The sequence below is a fragment of the Giraffa tippelskirchi genome, chromosome 8, assembly GCF_054371585.1.
Source record: "Giraffa tippelskirchi isolate mGirTip1 chromosome 8, T2T-mGirTip1v1.2.pri, whole genome shotgun sequence".
NCBI lineage: Eukaryota > Metazoa > Chordata > Mammalia > Artiodactyla > Giraffidae > Giraffa > Giraffa tippelskirchi.
Window position 1 is genome coordinate 36,989,772 of NC_137282.1, and position 16,400 is coordinate 37,006,171.

General features: G+C 37.0%; 1 protein-coding gene across 9 annotated transcripts in view; it reads left to right on the forward strand.

Annotated features, from left to right (window-relative positions):
* LOC145518862 (uncharacterized) overlaps nt 1-16,400 on the forward strand; it is a 1,117,244-nt gene that overhangs the window by 250,444 nt on the left and 850,400 nt on the right. For 7 of the 9 annotated variants that reach the window (XR_014063353.1, XR_014063357.1, XR_014063350.1 and 4 more), the window contains one exon: nt 7,115-7,191. The gene's annotated coding sequence lies outside the window, so the exon portion shown is untranslated. Of the gene's footprint in view, nt 1-7,114; nt 7,516-16,400 lie in introns of those variants that run through there. The other 2 variants (XR_014063351.1, XR_014063356.1) reach the window with 1 other exon arrangement.

The following is a 16,400-nucleotide window of genomic DNA, read 5'->3' on the forward strand; positions in this document are numbered from 1 at the left end:
TCTTTCTTTTCATTCCTTCCTTTATTTTATTCACAAGAGACGTCACTGAGTGTGTACATATATATATATATATATATATATATATATATATATATATATCTGGGTTTTAGAAGAAATATGGAAGAAACATGTGAAAATTCATTTTGCTACCCTGTTTGCAGTAATAACACCTATTTCTGAGATTCTCTAGCATATCATTAAATTTACTTTAAAATTTAATTATGTAAATCCAGTGCATTAGAACGTGTGAAATCATCATGGCTTGGAAGATGATCTCTCAAGAGTTGCACACCCAGGGGAACTGGGAGGTTGCATTACCAATTACCAACATATGCTTAATGCAACCCCATTCTTCTTCCTACATGATGCAGCATTTACTGGAAACATTCCAAAGCCTTATGAATATGTATGCCCCAAATTGTCCATTTAGCTCTAGCAACAAAGAAGTATTTTATATTACATTATTACAATATCTGCCATCAGTTACTTTTAAAATTTATGCTGCTGAAGGTTTTGAATAAGCATGAAGATAGAAACTACAATAACCTACACCTTAGTCATATATTAAAAACTTAGAAGATACACACACACAGTATGTACATATTGAGTTTCCTCCATAAAACTCTATATGATTAAAATGGCTTTTATTTTGGAGATGGTATATATTGACCTTACTGCTTTTATATGGTTCCACCAGTTTAATCATTTTTATGAATGCATCTCCTTGACCATGTCTCATCAACTTATTCCCCAAATCATGTCAGTAAATTTGTTAGAGAGAGTTTTAGGCAAGGGAGAGGTCTGGGAGAGTGAGGCAGAAAGGCTGTGATGATGATATTCTAAGCAATAGAAACAAGCATTTTGTTTTCTGTAATTGTTCTGTAATTGTTATCTTATTGTTCAGTAACCGTTCCCGGGAGGCTTACTGAACATAGCAAGTGTAATATTCTCTGTTTGCCAAGTATGTATCCATTTTGTTACTCAATAGTTATTGGCAAGTAATGATGACTAAATGCAGTTTTAACGATCAATCACATAAGCAATACTCGGGGACATGAGGAGAAGACATGTAAAAATCAGAGTCTAATGCAAATGATGTGTCATGAATCTGGATGATAAGCTGCCCTCCAAGTTTCTTTTTATATTTGGTTGAATTAGATTAATTGTGCAGGGAAAATACTGAGTGCTCTTTCAGTAAGATCCTTGTCATGTGCTGCCTATCACATGCTTGTAGTTTGGCACCAAGAGAAAATGCTCCTTCGGTTTTCTTATTTCCTTAAGGAAAAGCAATTAGATGTTACCTTCTGATGAAGGAAGAGAAATTATCTAACATAACTGAACCTCTGCCCCATCCCCGCCAAAACCCCCACACATATTGAGAATAAATCAAGATTTATGAAATCATTTATTTTAAAAAGTGTTTCTTTCTTTAGAAATTTTAGCAGTGGGGCCCATTTGTTTATGATTGCCATTCTAAGGAACAAATTTTCAAAATCTACCAGGTATCCAGCCATATTCCTACCAAGTCATATATTATAAAAGTCTGCTACTGTAAGTTTGGACAGATTATTTGGAAACATAACATATATTTCTACATAATAAAAAAGATCATGAAAATGAGGGAACAAAGCAAGAGATCATCTTCCTTCAAACTTCCCCAAATTAAGTTCCAAATATTTTTAAATATTTGTGGTTTCTAGGGAAGAAATTGTATTAACCTGTCCAAAAAGATCATTTCAAGAAAGCTGCCTTTGAACATGCCAGGTACTTAGATTGGAGTGAGATTTATTGGTACATATATGATGTTTTAATGTAATTTCTTAAATTTTAAGGAGAGACCAAGATACTCAATTTTCTCTTTGGGCCATTTTATTTGGAATTCAACTTGACAAAGTCTTGAAGACATTTGCTTTAAATTCCTTGCTTTCCTGGAGCCTGTCTTCCACCAGCCTCAGAGTCTTCAGCACTTCAAGCTATAGTTTTCAGAAACTATTAAATCCTTTTGATTTTATCTCCTAATATTTAACGATTTCCTCTTGTTTCAGTAATAAATTATCTCCAAACTCAGTGAGCATAAAACAACAACAGTGGGACTGCTGACCTCTGCTTCATGGTGTATGGGCCTCAGCTAGAAAGACTAGAAGGATGGAGTTTGAAATCATCAGAAGGCATCTTCATTCACATCTGGCAGTTGATGGTATAGAATAGCTGGGACCTCAACTGGGCTGTGGGCTGCCATGTGGGCTTTTCATATCGTTTCCTCATGTGGGGACCCTTTGGGCTTCCACATGGGTTGGCAGCTGCGTCCTAAGAGCAAGTATTTTAAGAAGTTAGGTGAAAGCTGTATCACATTTTATGACCTAACCTCGGAGGCCACTATAGTGTCTTTTCTGCTGTAATTGTGAGAGAAGGAACTACTGAGCCCAGGAGTTGGCAAGTCACACTGGTACTCGGAGTTGTGGGATACAGCTGTGGCAGACACTTTGGGACAACACAGTTGGCTGCATTTTACCTCTTCTCCTACCTACAATCACAATTTCAGGTCTGTGTCTCATTATCTTTTGCTGGGACATTAGGGCTGATGGCCTCCTGTCTCATCTCCCTGCCTATGCTCTAATTCTCTTCATATCCACCCTCCATGCAACACGCTGTTGCTGATAAATTGCTTCAGTCATGTCCAAGTCTTTGTGACCTGGACCATAGCCCGCCAGGCTCTTCTGTCCATGGGATTCTCCAGGCAAGAATACTGGAGTGGGTTGCCATGCCCGCCTCCAGGGGATCTTCCCTACCAAGGGATGGAACCTGCATCTCTTACGTCTCCTGCATTAGCGGGCAGGTTCTTTACCACTAGCGCCACCTGGGAAGCCCCCATGCAGCGTAGAGTGAAAGTCGCTCAGTCGTGCCCGACTCTTTGCGACCCCATGCACTGGGAATTCTCTGGGCCAGAATACTGGCATGGGTAGCCTTTCCCTTCTTCAGGGGATCAAACCCAGGTCTCCTGTATTGCAGGCAGATTCTTTACCGGCTGGGCCACAAGGGAAGCCCAAGAATACTGGAGTGGGTAGCCTGTCCCTTCTCAAGGGGATCTTTCTGACCCAGGAATCGAACCAGGGTTTCCTGAATTGCAGGTGGTTTCTTTACCAACTGAGCTATCAGGGAAGCACACCATACAGTGTAAGGGTGGCCTATTTAATATAGAAAGCTGTACATCATTTCTTTTGTAAACCCTCAAGACTATAGAATAAAGCCCCTCAACCTGGCATGTAAGCTCTTCATATTGTTTGTCAAACTTTATAACCTGTATACATGGCACTCTCCAACAAAAACACATTTTCCATACTTTTTTCTTGCCCCTCCCTCATCACACAGATAAACAGGCTTCCCATGCCTTTTACGTGGTGTCTCCTCTACCTCAGTTATATCCTCTACTATTTTCATCTTCCTCCAGTTAATGCATTTTAGTTTTCTACCAATAGGATTAGTTAGCAACATGATTCCAGCTTATCTTCTAAATTGTAATTCTCATTTCTACTCACTATGCCTTCTTACCCCCTATTAAAAGAAAATATAACCCTCACCTTACATGGCTGTTATAAAAATTAAATGAATTTAACATACGTAAAGTCCTTATAACAATACCCAGAATATAAGAACTGCTCAAAAGATGTTGGGTATTATTATTGTGATTATTCACCACTTGCATCTTACATTTCTGGCAAGTTGGAACAATTCTGAAAAATGTCTTGCCTTGATGTCTTTGTTTATTGTTCTTTTCTGCATTGAATTCTCTACCCCATCTCTATGTAGACCTATTTATTCTGTTTCCCCAATTTTGTTTTATATTCCACAAATTATCAAGGAAAGCATCTGCAATAGCCTGAATATTTGTGTTCCTTCCAAATTCATGTATTGAAAGGAATTCCCAATGTGATGGTATTAGGAGGTGGAGACTTCAGGTCATGAGGGCAGAGCCCTCATGGGATTAGCATTCTTTTAAAGGTGATCCTAGAGAGCTTGCTTGCCCCTTCCTCTGTGTGGTCCAAAAAGAGGACCAACTGTGAACCAGGAAATGAGTCCTCACCAAACACTGAATCTGCCATAATCTTGGACTCCCCAGCCTGCAGAACTGTGAAAAATAAATATTTGTTGTTTATAAGCCACCCAGTCTGTGGTATTTTGTTATAGCAGCTCAAATAGACTAAAACAGTATCTTTATTCTTCAAACTTTAAACCCTCATAACTGTTTTTGTATACCCTCTTGGAATTTGCATATCCTATTTTTATATTAGTTTGCTTGTATGTGTCTTGTTTATGGAGTTCTCAAAGGTAAGGGTTGCATCATATATTTTGATTACTTTAATTTCTAACAGTCTGCTTTCCTTCGCATAAGCTAGTATTCACTGACTTAAGTTATACTTAAGATAAAAGACTTTTCATAGATTTTTATATTGTTGAACCAAGACAAATGCACATTAAATTTGACATTTGGTTTTATTATATTATGTCATGTATATTATGTACATTTTAAAGATATACTCAATGCTTTGTAGTATAAGGTAGGAATATGTAAAATGTTAACTTTTTTTTCTAGTTTAAAATTCGAGGTTTTGATTACTCCAACTTTTTGTCTTCCCTTCAATTTCCTTATTTAATTTCTTTCTAAATTTATGCAAAGAGAGATGATTATACAAGCTGTCCTAGAAACTATCCTAAGTAAAGCTTTTAAAATTTGTAATTGTTAATTTATAATTTGTTATAAATATAATTTATAATCCAAAACTTATTTCATGAATACTTGATAACTAACATGGGATAAATGCTGGGTCTTTAGGAATTAACAAGACATAGCTTTTTTGCTCAAGGAGCTTAGTGTATTAGGTAAAGAGGGAGGAATCAGTGGGAGATATAGATGAAGGGTAGGAAATTTCAAAGGAGATGATATCATTTTCAGCCAAGAGGAGCACTAAGGATTTATTGGAGGACATGGTATTTGGTCTGAATCTTGCAAGTTTGGTGGGATTTGGTGAGCATTTGTTATTCTAGAGAAAAGAAGAAAGCAGAAGAGTTGTCCAGTAAACGTGGCAATGTGAATATATCTATTTGATGGGAAGGCACTCTCATGTGTTTGGTTGAAATGTACTGTGGATGTAAACAGAGGACTATGGAAGGTAGTTGGAGCCTGGGGGCAAAGTCTTGAAGTATTCTGTTTGGTTCTGTTGGTAATGTGAAACCATTAAAAGGTCTCAGTTCAGTTCAGTTCAGTTCAGTCCAGACGTTCAGTTGTGTCCGACTCTTTGCGACCCCACGAATTGCAGCACGCCAGGCCTCTCTGTCCATCACCAACTCCCGGAGTCTACCCAAACCCATGTCCATCGAGTCGGTGATGCCATCCAACCATCTCATCCTCTGTCGTCCCCTTCTCCTCCCGCCCCCAATTCTACCCAGCATTAGGGTCTTTTCCAATGAGTCAACCCCTCGCATGAGGTGGCCAAAGTATTGGAGTTTCAGCTTCAACATCAGACCTTCCAATGAACATCCAGGACTGATCTCTTTTAGGATGGACTGGTTGGATCTCCTTGCAGTCCAAGGGACTCTCAAGAGTCTTCTCCAACACCACAGTTCAAAAGCATCAATTCTTCGGCGCTCAGCTTTCTTCACCGTCCAACTCTCACATCCATACATGACCACTGGAAAAACCATAGCCTTGACTAGACAGATTTTTGTTGGCAAAGTAAAGGCCTAGATGTGATCAAACTGAGTTGGGGGAAATTGCATGGGGAAAGGATAACTGAAGTGAACTGATGATTAGTAAAAACATCTGACCTCAAATACTTTCTCCATAAATGGTTAAAGCAAATCTAATTTGGATGTGGATACATTTGCTCTTCCACTGCCAATCCTATTTCATAAACTTGAGGCTCCTATTTAGGTGAGACTTTTCAGTTATTTCCAGCCAGGTGGGAATCACTCCAGTGAATAACCCTGGGAAAACAGCTCCACAAACCAATTACAATACTCAGGAGATTTCTGCACAGAGTCTGTGTCATTCTAATTTCAATTAACATTTCTCTTAATTAGAAAGAAATACAAAGGTACAGAGGGTGATACTTTTAATTCTTTGCTGCTTGTTTAACTTTCTGTCCATTTGATATATGAGGTAGCAGAGATGGAAATTTGGAGAGCTGAATTCATGGAGATTTGATTATGAGAATTAAAAATATTAGGTCAGGTAAATTATAGGCAATTTAGAGTTCATTCCAACCTCTACATTTGCCTTGAACAAATTGTATGTTTGTACTGTAGACGCTATTTCTGTGGACTCTATATGTCAAACTGTAATGGACAGTAGTACTCTAGTTACATCACCATCATACTTGGAACTTAGATTCCTAATTCAGTCTCCAAAGAAAATCTCTGCAGTATAGCACTCATCTCAAGAGCAGCAAAACAACAATATGGAACAAGGGTTCTTCTAGATACTGTGTCACTGGGTATATTTGTTAATTTACCCAGGGGGTACCTTCTGTATAAAAGCTGGGTATTATTCAGCCAAAGGGAAGACCTCTGCCATCCCAGTTTTCAAATCTTTTCAGAAAGCTGGATATCCTGACCTTAACTAGACAGCTCATGTGATAAAATGTCAAAGGCAAATCATTGCTTCCTGAACTTAAAGCTAACTACTCAAATAAGAAGGGGATGCCTTATTATAAAAACAGTAAAAGAAAAGCAACTCAAAAAGGTTTTTAAACTACATTGAAGTCATCACTGTGTAATAGCATATTCAGTAGAGACGGTAACAGAGAAAATTTCACTAGAAGTATTTATAGGCATTAAACACAGATATCGGGAGGTAGGAGTCCCTAATCTAGGGATTTATATCATCTCCCTTTAATTAAAGAGGGGAAACACTTTCATTTAATTTCAACAGAACCTGTGAAAATACTTTCATCATTTTGTACATATTGTGATAAGATACTAATATGGTTAATGGAAATTTAGGTCAATAAAAATAACTTCCATTTGCTTACTGTTTACCCTATAAATGCCTCACATATATTGTTTTATTTATTTCCTACAAAGTTATGTGGCTGATCCTATTATATTAATTTTACAGGTGAGGAAGCTATGATTAAACATGATCAAAGATGTTGCCAAAGTTACAAACAAACGAGAGTTGGTATTTGAATCCAGGTTAGTATAAATGCAAAATTTGAACAATTTCCCACAACATTTTAATGATGTCATGAAATATCTTAGGATCTGCTGTAAGAATGGTATTTTAAGCTATTTCTTAAATCAATATTGGCATGGGGCTTCAGCTGCGTCTTTATCTGTATCCTGTAAATTAAGAGTAAATTAAGACATTTCAATACTAAAACTGTGAGATTCATAGGGATAATATGTGAAACTGAATCAGGAAAGTTTCAATTTGTAACTTTTAAGTTGCTTTTTTAGGTCTCTAATTTGATGAATGTAACTGTGTGTTAGAAATGAAACAACACTTTTAACATGAAACAATTCTACTTGTGTTTATTTTGGGTAACTTAGTCTTAATTGTTGTATTTCTTTCCTTATACTACTTGTTTTCCTGTCACAAAGTAGTGTAATTGTGAGAGTAACAGCCCTTTATATATAGGGCAATCTTTAGGTAACATGGTTCAGCCAGTTAGAACTCAAATGAAGCTTCGTGCTATAGTTTGAATAAATATTTAACTTTAAATTGAGTGCTATGGGCTGAATGTTTGCATCCTTCCCAGATTCATATATAGAAATCTTAACTCCCAAAGATGATGTAGTATTAGGAGGCCATTTGGGAGGTGTTTAGGTCAAGACGGTCAAGCCCCATGAAAGGAATTAAGGCCCTCAGGAAGAGGCCCCGGAACTGCCCACCCCATCATCCCTTTGAGGACAGTGAGAAGTCTGAGACCCAGAATAGAGCATTCTCCTGACCACGCTGACTCGATGATCTCAAACCTCCTGCCTCCAGAACTGTGAGAAATTAATTTGTGTTGTTTATAAGCCACCTAGTCTGTGGTGTTTATAATAGCAGTCTGAAAAGATGAAGACACCGGGATCTCAAAATTTCAAGTAGGAAGTCCTGCTCTTTACTCTCAGTTCCGTTTCTGAATGCATTCAGTAGGTCTGGTGACTTTTCAGCCCTGAATCATGCCTCCTAGGCTGACCACCTTGAATATCACTAGCGCCAAGGGCTACTTTTTGGATTTGTCCTGTCAATGTCTAATTTAGGAAAATGGGATGCAGCAGCTTCCTTGTACTATTTATACTCATTCAATACTTCTGCACCTTTAAACCCTCAGGGACATTCAAGGAAATTTCACATTTTGTGTCATTCTCTGCTCAGATTCAAGGCCATCAGAATTATAATTAATTTGCATTTTAGACCCTTGTGTAAGTGGATGTCACTTCTTGGAAATGTTATTGTGTGATAAAGTAAAGCAAGAAAGCATCCACTGTTCTGTATGCACTTAATTAGGAATTCCAGTTAATTACTCATTATGCCTCTTTACATTTCTGGAAATTTATAGAAAAAATTGTTTCTTCCCCTTTGGTGTCAAAAGAAAGAAAGGAAGAAATAAATCCCTTCAGCACAGAAAAGCTTTTCTTTTTCAGAGATCAGATCCTTAAGTGACCTTTGTTAAAAAAGCTTTTCTATCCTAATGTTTTCCTTTAACTTTAGGTTGTTAAAAAATAGCCTACGTCTGAAAAAAGGCAAATTTTATAGTTATGTATACTAAAATCACAGCATGGAAGAAAATGAACTCCTTGTTTTATTTTTTCAATGTACCAAATACTTATATTTTAAGTGCTTTAAAATATTACTCATTTAATCCTTATTATAAACCTATGAGGCAGAGTATTATCCTTATCCCATTTTACACATGTGACTAGATAATTTTATATGGGCAATGACAAAGTGTTTGAGTCTTGTATACAGATATTAGAATTATAGCAGATGTAAAATGTTGATTACTAGCTTCTTTAGAGTCATTTCTTCGTGGCAGCTTTCTTAGGCTTAATCTCAATGGTGAGTCAAATTCGTATTATGAATAGCTTCTCCAAGAATTCTAGTGGACAAGCTCCTGAAGTTAATTCTAAAGATGAACTTAGTATGTTAAATTCTGCACCACAGTGAGTCACATTATAGTGAAGCTCCAACATGGGTTATTTTTATAGTTAGAGAAGCAAATTAAAGGAGATTTCATTTGCTTTTGAGCCACTCTCCAGTTTAATTGTTCACATTTATATAATAGGTGGTAGCATAACCTATTGGAAAGGATAGCCAAAGGCAATTGAGTTCTATTTGTTCCTTAATGGACTATTTGTGTGATTTTAGGTAAATCCTTTTATCTTTTTCTGATTTTTGTTTTCTTTTCAGTAAAACAAGAAAAATGCCACTTTTATTTGCCTGCCTATTTTCTAGTAATAGTCTGTAGAAAAGACACACACACACACACACACACAAATCAGCTATTTATTGCTCACGAGGAGGAGAGGCACAGCTGGGTGTCCCTTTTTCTTTTCTTTGCTATTAGACTACTTGTAATATTATCCACTATTCTTGCCTAAATGGCATTTTGTGATTTTGATGGACATGGAGTCCTTGTGCAGTTTGTCAGACATCTTATTACAAAAGCTTTTTGATAAAAGCAATATTTTTACACTTTCTAATTCTAGAAGACTTCTTGAGATTGTATCTGTGTTGCTGTAATGGACAGAGAGACTAAATTCTTTATTTATTTATTTTTTACACAAATATTTATAAAGTGTGTATCAAAAGTAAATGGATAGGAAGTAATAGGGGTCAACATTAAAGCAGAATTAAGAAACTCTCTTTTTTGTTCCTTCTTTACCGTTTATAAACCCCAGTCTCCTGATACATTATTTAAGTTTGCTGAAATTTGGTTTCCTTGTCTATTAAATGAAGATACTAATAGCTCATCTGCCTTTGAAAACCATAGATGCCATTTGTCTTACTGACTTTTATAGATAAATAACAGTGGGATTTAGAATGAAGCTAGTTAAAGGAGTAATGGAACCTGTTCTAGTTTTGCATGAGTAGTGCTATCATTTGTCCTTTTAATTTGAATGACATTACTGTAAAATGACTGTGTACTTTTTCTTAGGAAATCCAGACTGTTAATGAGAACTTATCTGTACTGTAACAAATCCAAATACTTTCTCTAGGCTTCCAAAGTTTTCATTGATTTTGGATTCCTTCTCAGATTTTCTTCAAAACCTCCTATAATAATTATGTGGAGATGCTCATAGTCTTTACAAGGTCAAAATGAGCCAAGGTCAAAATAGCACCAGGCTTCTACTTATCTCCTCCTTTCTCTCTATCCATGAGTAAACTAGACTTATTATCTTTATTCCAAAAATACTTCTTTCTTCTGAATTTCCTATTTGGTATACTTTATAGGATATAAACCTGCAGTTATCACAAAACCCTTCCCATCACTTTGTTCTCTCTTTTTCTCTATTTTGCCCATCATAATCTATAAACTATCAAGAGCCATTGAGTTATTCTTCCTCCTCTTATATATTCTCCTTTTTATAAATATTTCTTTTCAAAAATTTTAATAAATATGAGGAGCAATGTGTCAGAGGGTAAGATGCTATGAACCAGGAGAATTAAGACCACTGGAAAGAACACTGATAATAAACCTAAAGTTAGTGTTAATCGTACTAACAACTAAACATGTGTCTCTTTAAAGCAAATTTGAAGAACAGATTTGAAGAGAGCAGCATACTACTTAAGCATTTACTGATTGGCATAGAAATTAAAGCAAACCAAAAATGCTACTGTAAGAATCTGCTAGTATAAGACAGGTCAGACAATATGTAACATGACATTTTATTTAATAATAAAGTTATTGACAGCAATAAGGTATGTTAATAGTTTTTGGTTGTCTTGTGTGTGTGCATGTTGTGTTGTATATGTATTTTTGTGTTGGAGGTACTGTTATAAGATATACTATTATCATTGCATATAAGAGAATATATATTAAATATTCTGCTAAATTACTTCTCAGATAGACTCTTATCTAGACCTCATAACAGTTCTATGCAACAGATACTATTATTATGCCCATCTTTCAAATGGCCACGAATGAGGCAAAGAACAGTTGTTTGTACAAAGTTACAGATATCTAGTATGTAGCACAGATAGAATTCTAATATAGGATATTCATCTTCAAAGGCTAACCTCTTTAACTTCACCTCATACTCCTAATTCTGTCTCATGATCATTATCATCCTTTATCAGTAGTCATAGTATGACCCTTATCAGGTTCTGCTGCAGAATCATCTATAATAGTGTTGTAGCCACACGTTCTGGGAAACATACTGGCTCAGAAGGACAATGCAGGTAGTGGAGTGTGGTTTATTACTCCAGCGGGCCCAAGGCAGAGTCTTCTCTTAGCCAAGGACCCCGACCAGCATTTGTGAGAATCTTTTATATCCCATGTGTACGTGTCCGAACTCACCACCCCAAATTCCTTGAGACTTACATAAACAATGGAAGGGTAAATACAATCACAGTAATCTCATCATTCATGTGTTATGTGTTCAAACAGTTAAACAATTGGCCAATAATCAATAAGCCCGAGGTTACACTCGGGCTTATTGGTACAGAAAAATTTATGGCTTGTCCGGAGACAGGGGTGATTAGTGTATGTTTTCTCTTAGGCAATGAGTAACCTGGATACGATCTTCAAGGTCCCCCTGTCCAGAGGGGGTCTTATCCTTTTATTGTCGTTTCTATAGGCACTAAGCACAGAGTTTAGAGTCCATTAGAGAGGTGGCCGAGCATGATCAGCATGAACAGGCCTAAGATGGAGTCCAGGCGCTATGAATTCCCTCTTCAATAGGGCCTATACTGTAAGTCTATTATTGAAAGTAATACACACTTTTCTGGTTTACTGACACTTTCAATGTTAAATTCAAACTATGTGTGGATGGGTTGATTAGAAGTCACTGAGTGGGAAGGATGACTGATTGGAAGAAGGAGGGGCAACTCAGACCTATGCATGTGGAGGGATTAGAGAAGTTGGGGAGGGGTAGAAGTGGGCCGTGTCAGAGAGTCTGTCTTGGGGTTGATCTCTCAGTAGCCCAAAATGATCTGTGCTTGACACCTGGGGGGAAATTTAAAGGAGTGACTCCCTGGAAAATCTGTGATATGCTATGGCTGTTGTACTAGATAAGTGTGTATGTTTATAGGGCAATTCTCACCATCTCCTAGCTGGCATCTGGCAATGTCTGGAGACACTAGTGATTGTCATGACTCAGGGAAAGAGTTGTTACTGGCAGCTAGTGGATAAAGGCCAAGGATGCTGCTAAACACTGACAATGCACAAGACAGACCGTCTGCCATAAAGAATTGTCTGGTCCAAAATGTCAACAGTGGCACCACTGAGAAATCTCTTTAAATGGGGAATCACTCCTCTTTGAGCTTCCCCAAGTGGCTCAATGCCTGCAATGCCGGAGGCGTAGGAGTTGCATGTTTGATCCCTGATTTGGGAAGATCCCCTGGAGAAGGGTATGGCAACCCACTCCAGTATTTGTGCCGAAAATTCCATGGACAGAGGAGCCTGGTGGGCTATGGTCCATGGGGTCTCAAAGAGTCAGACACGACTGAAGCAGCTGAGCATGCAGGGCCCTTTTTGCCTCATCGTGCAGACTTCTGCAAGTGTTGTTTTGACACTGTAAATTCTTAACCATGAATAGGAAGCACTGTAAGTGATAGGGTCATGTAACAATGGTCATGGTAAAGCTTCCTGATGCATTTTCATCTTGATATAGGAGAGGCTAGAAGAAATCTGGGACGTTATTTATATGGAATTATTTGTGCAGCATTCTCTAATGACTTCTAGAAATAGTATATATATATAAATAAGTTTAAAGTAAAACCAAAGATTTCTCCCTTCTCTTTTTGCTCATCTCATCGATATTTCTTTTTTTCTTCCTTTCCTCCCTTTCTCCCTCCCTACCTTCCTTCCAAATTTGTCCTTTCAAACAAAATAATTTTGCATCTATTATATATTATGAAAATCTGTATAGATTCAAAGAGGAAAAGAACAAAATATCACCATGGAATTAAAATGTCTATGATATTATATAGTCTCTATCTATTTAGAACATAATCATGATGAAACCTAATGGGTAAATTAAATACATGTATAGGTTGGCCAAATTTTCTCAAGTAAATACAGTCCCACTTTATCATTGTAGTCCCAAGTTCATATATGTGAGCTCTGAGAAATTTATGTAATTTTATCATGAGGGGGCACCAAACAGAATGGTTTGGATATTCCCATGCAAACTAATTTTAAATAGGAAAAAACAAAAACATAAAGTCCATGTCCTACTGACTAATCATGCAGGTTATAGTTAGAGTCAGAGAGAAGATTCGTTATTAAGAAATAAACAACTCACAACAGGAAATGCAGGCACTGACAATTGTTTCTTTCCTTTTGAAATAACACTGAGAGATTGGGGAAGTCACTGAATTCAATAGGTGTATCTTTCACAAAATTTTCCTGATCAGTGAAAAGTGGCCTTGTTTATTTATTTCTTTTTAGAAAAAATTATCTATAAATGGTGTTCATAAATAAGTTTTTAGGAGTTATCCTCCTAGTATATTGTGTTAAAATCGAAAGGAACAATCAAAGCTCCAGAAGAAGCTGTAAGAGAAAGAAGAAAGGCAAATATTTCAGCAAGGCAAATCCAAAGCAAACACTGAAACAAATGAGGTTACAGACAACGGCATGAATGTTAATGAGCAGAAAGCCATATAGTGGAAATCTGCTAAATGCGTAGTTGGGGGAATTGAGAGGACATTTCCCTAACAGTTTGTTCCTGTTGCTTATAATTTTAAAAAAGGTACCACAGGGTGGCCCAATTCAGTCCCAACATCATATTATGCAGATGCATTACAATTCCCTACTGAAGTTCTGCCAAGGAGAGTGGAGTCTAATTTAGCATAGTTGTTTCACACAGTATTGTAAAGATCAGTAAATGAATACCCAAAGTATGTGTGTAAGACTGAGAAATGATTGCAGTTTTGCAACCAAGAACTAAGTATTCTTTGGAGGTTCCAAATTTGTGAGAATGGGTAAAGAAACACTATATAACAACAACAATATCAAAATCAACACAGAAGTTAGTTAACTTTAAATATTTAGCTTCAACTTCAGCATGTATTTTCTTTATATTTTTATTTATAACAATGAAGCATAAATCTTTATAGTTTTTAGCCAAGGGAAGAGCTGACCTTAGAAATTCTGTTTGTCTTTATGGTATCCTGAGAAAGAAGACATGCTGGCATTCTTAAGATACAGCTGACAGGACAGATCATGAAGGTAGTTTAGGTCAGACATTCAGTCTTCAAACTCAGCACAAACTTACATCTCAATTCTTTATACAGGAGAAGAGAGTTTCATGTGTAAAGACCTATCTCAATAATCCACTCAATGTAAAACATTTCCATCAGGAGGAAGAATGATATTCGTTTATGTACTTATTCCCTTATTCCTTCAACAAAGATTTATGAAGAGTCTGTCACAAACCGTGTGTAGTTTGTTATTTGAGATTCGTAGTCAAATTGAGGAGAAAAACTTCAATGTAATGAACTAGCATACAGTTTGATAAGAACTAAAATAATTTTGGGTCTGCGGAGAATGAAGTGTCTAAGAGAGAGTGAACTTATCTGTAATAATGGAGAGGATTTAGAAAAGTATTAAAAAAGAGTAGAGTTGAGAAGATATATAAAAGATTAGCAGTATTTCCTTAGACAGAAGTTGATTTGTAACACTGAATGCATTGCTGCTATTTTATAAGATCACTGATTCACCCGCATGTCAGATTGTTGTTGTTCAGTCACCCAGTCATGTCTGACTCTTTGCGACCCCATGGACTGCAATATGCCAGGCCTCTCTGTCCCTCACCATCCCCCCAAATTTGCCCAATTTCATGTCCATTGCATCGATGATGCCATCCAGCCATCTCATCCTCTGACACCCTCTTCTCCTTCTGCCCTCAATCTTTCCCACCATCAGGGACTTTTCCTATGAGTTGGCTGTTCACATCAGATGACCAAAATACTGGAGTTTCAGCTTCAGAATCAGAACTTCCAACAAGTATTCAGGGTTGATTTCCCTTAAGATTGACTTGTTTTATCTCTTTGTCCAAGGGGGTCTCAGGAGTCTTCTCCAGCATCACAGTTTGAAGGCATCAGTTCTTTGGTGTTCCTCCTTCTTTATGATCCAGCTCTCATAGTATCTAACTATGTCAAATACTAGTTAACTTTAAAAAGATGAGCTATAAACACCTGTTAGAATTACCATAGAATGCATCACCAAGTTTGAACTGTATTGTTGCCAGGATACAATATCCTTATCACCTTACCTTGGCTTTGGACTTGATGTTGCGTATATGGACTCTGTCCTGGCTTGCTGTTCTCTCTGAGTTCTTTGATTCTCTAAATACTTAACCCCTGCCATTAATTATTTGGCTGGCATAAAAGTCAGACCCACCACTGGTCCCTCTGAGAAGACAAGTGACTCACTGGGCAGAAGGAAAAGTATATGCTAAGGCACTGAGGAGTGATAAATAATTGATATTTCCAGAAATGCAATATTTATTTTTGGTCTGGAGCATAGAATATGTGTAAGTCAGATGAAACTGGAGACATAAAATTTGTTCTTCTCTGACATCTACAGATTTAATTTTTTTGTAAATGTGTATGTATGGTAGGAATGCACTGAACCACTTTAAGTAAAAAAGAAAATGGATTAGATTTATATGTTAGAAAGATGACACAATGGACAAATAGGGTAGAAGACGGGTTATTGATATAAAACAGTAAAAGTGACAATGGAGAGGAGTGGATGGGTTTCAAGAGTTCTTTAAGAAGCAGTATCTCAGGACTTGATTTCTTCTCTGTCCCATTCACTGACTTCTTTTCTTTTACCTGTGATAGTGAAGAGTAACAGATGACGGCCACTTTTTTAACTCCAGGAAAAGAATGGCCATGCCCTAATTTTGCTCCTATATAACTTTCCATTTGCCACCTTACCACATAATTTAATAGCACTGTTTACTTGTCCAGCTCCACAACTGGGAAAGACTGTGAGCAACTTATCACAAAGACATTTTTTCAAATCATCAAACTTTGTGCAGTATAACTTTTTTCAGAATAGTGAAAGATGTTTATCAGTTTTCACAATCAATGCTCCATGCTCAGTCACTTCAGTCGTGTCCGACTCTCTGCGACCCCATGGACCATGGCTTGCCAGGCTCCTCAGTCCATGGGATTCTCCAGGCAAGAATACTGGAGTGGGTTGCCAGTTCCTTCTCCAGTGATAAAGTATGAAGTGAGT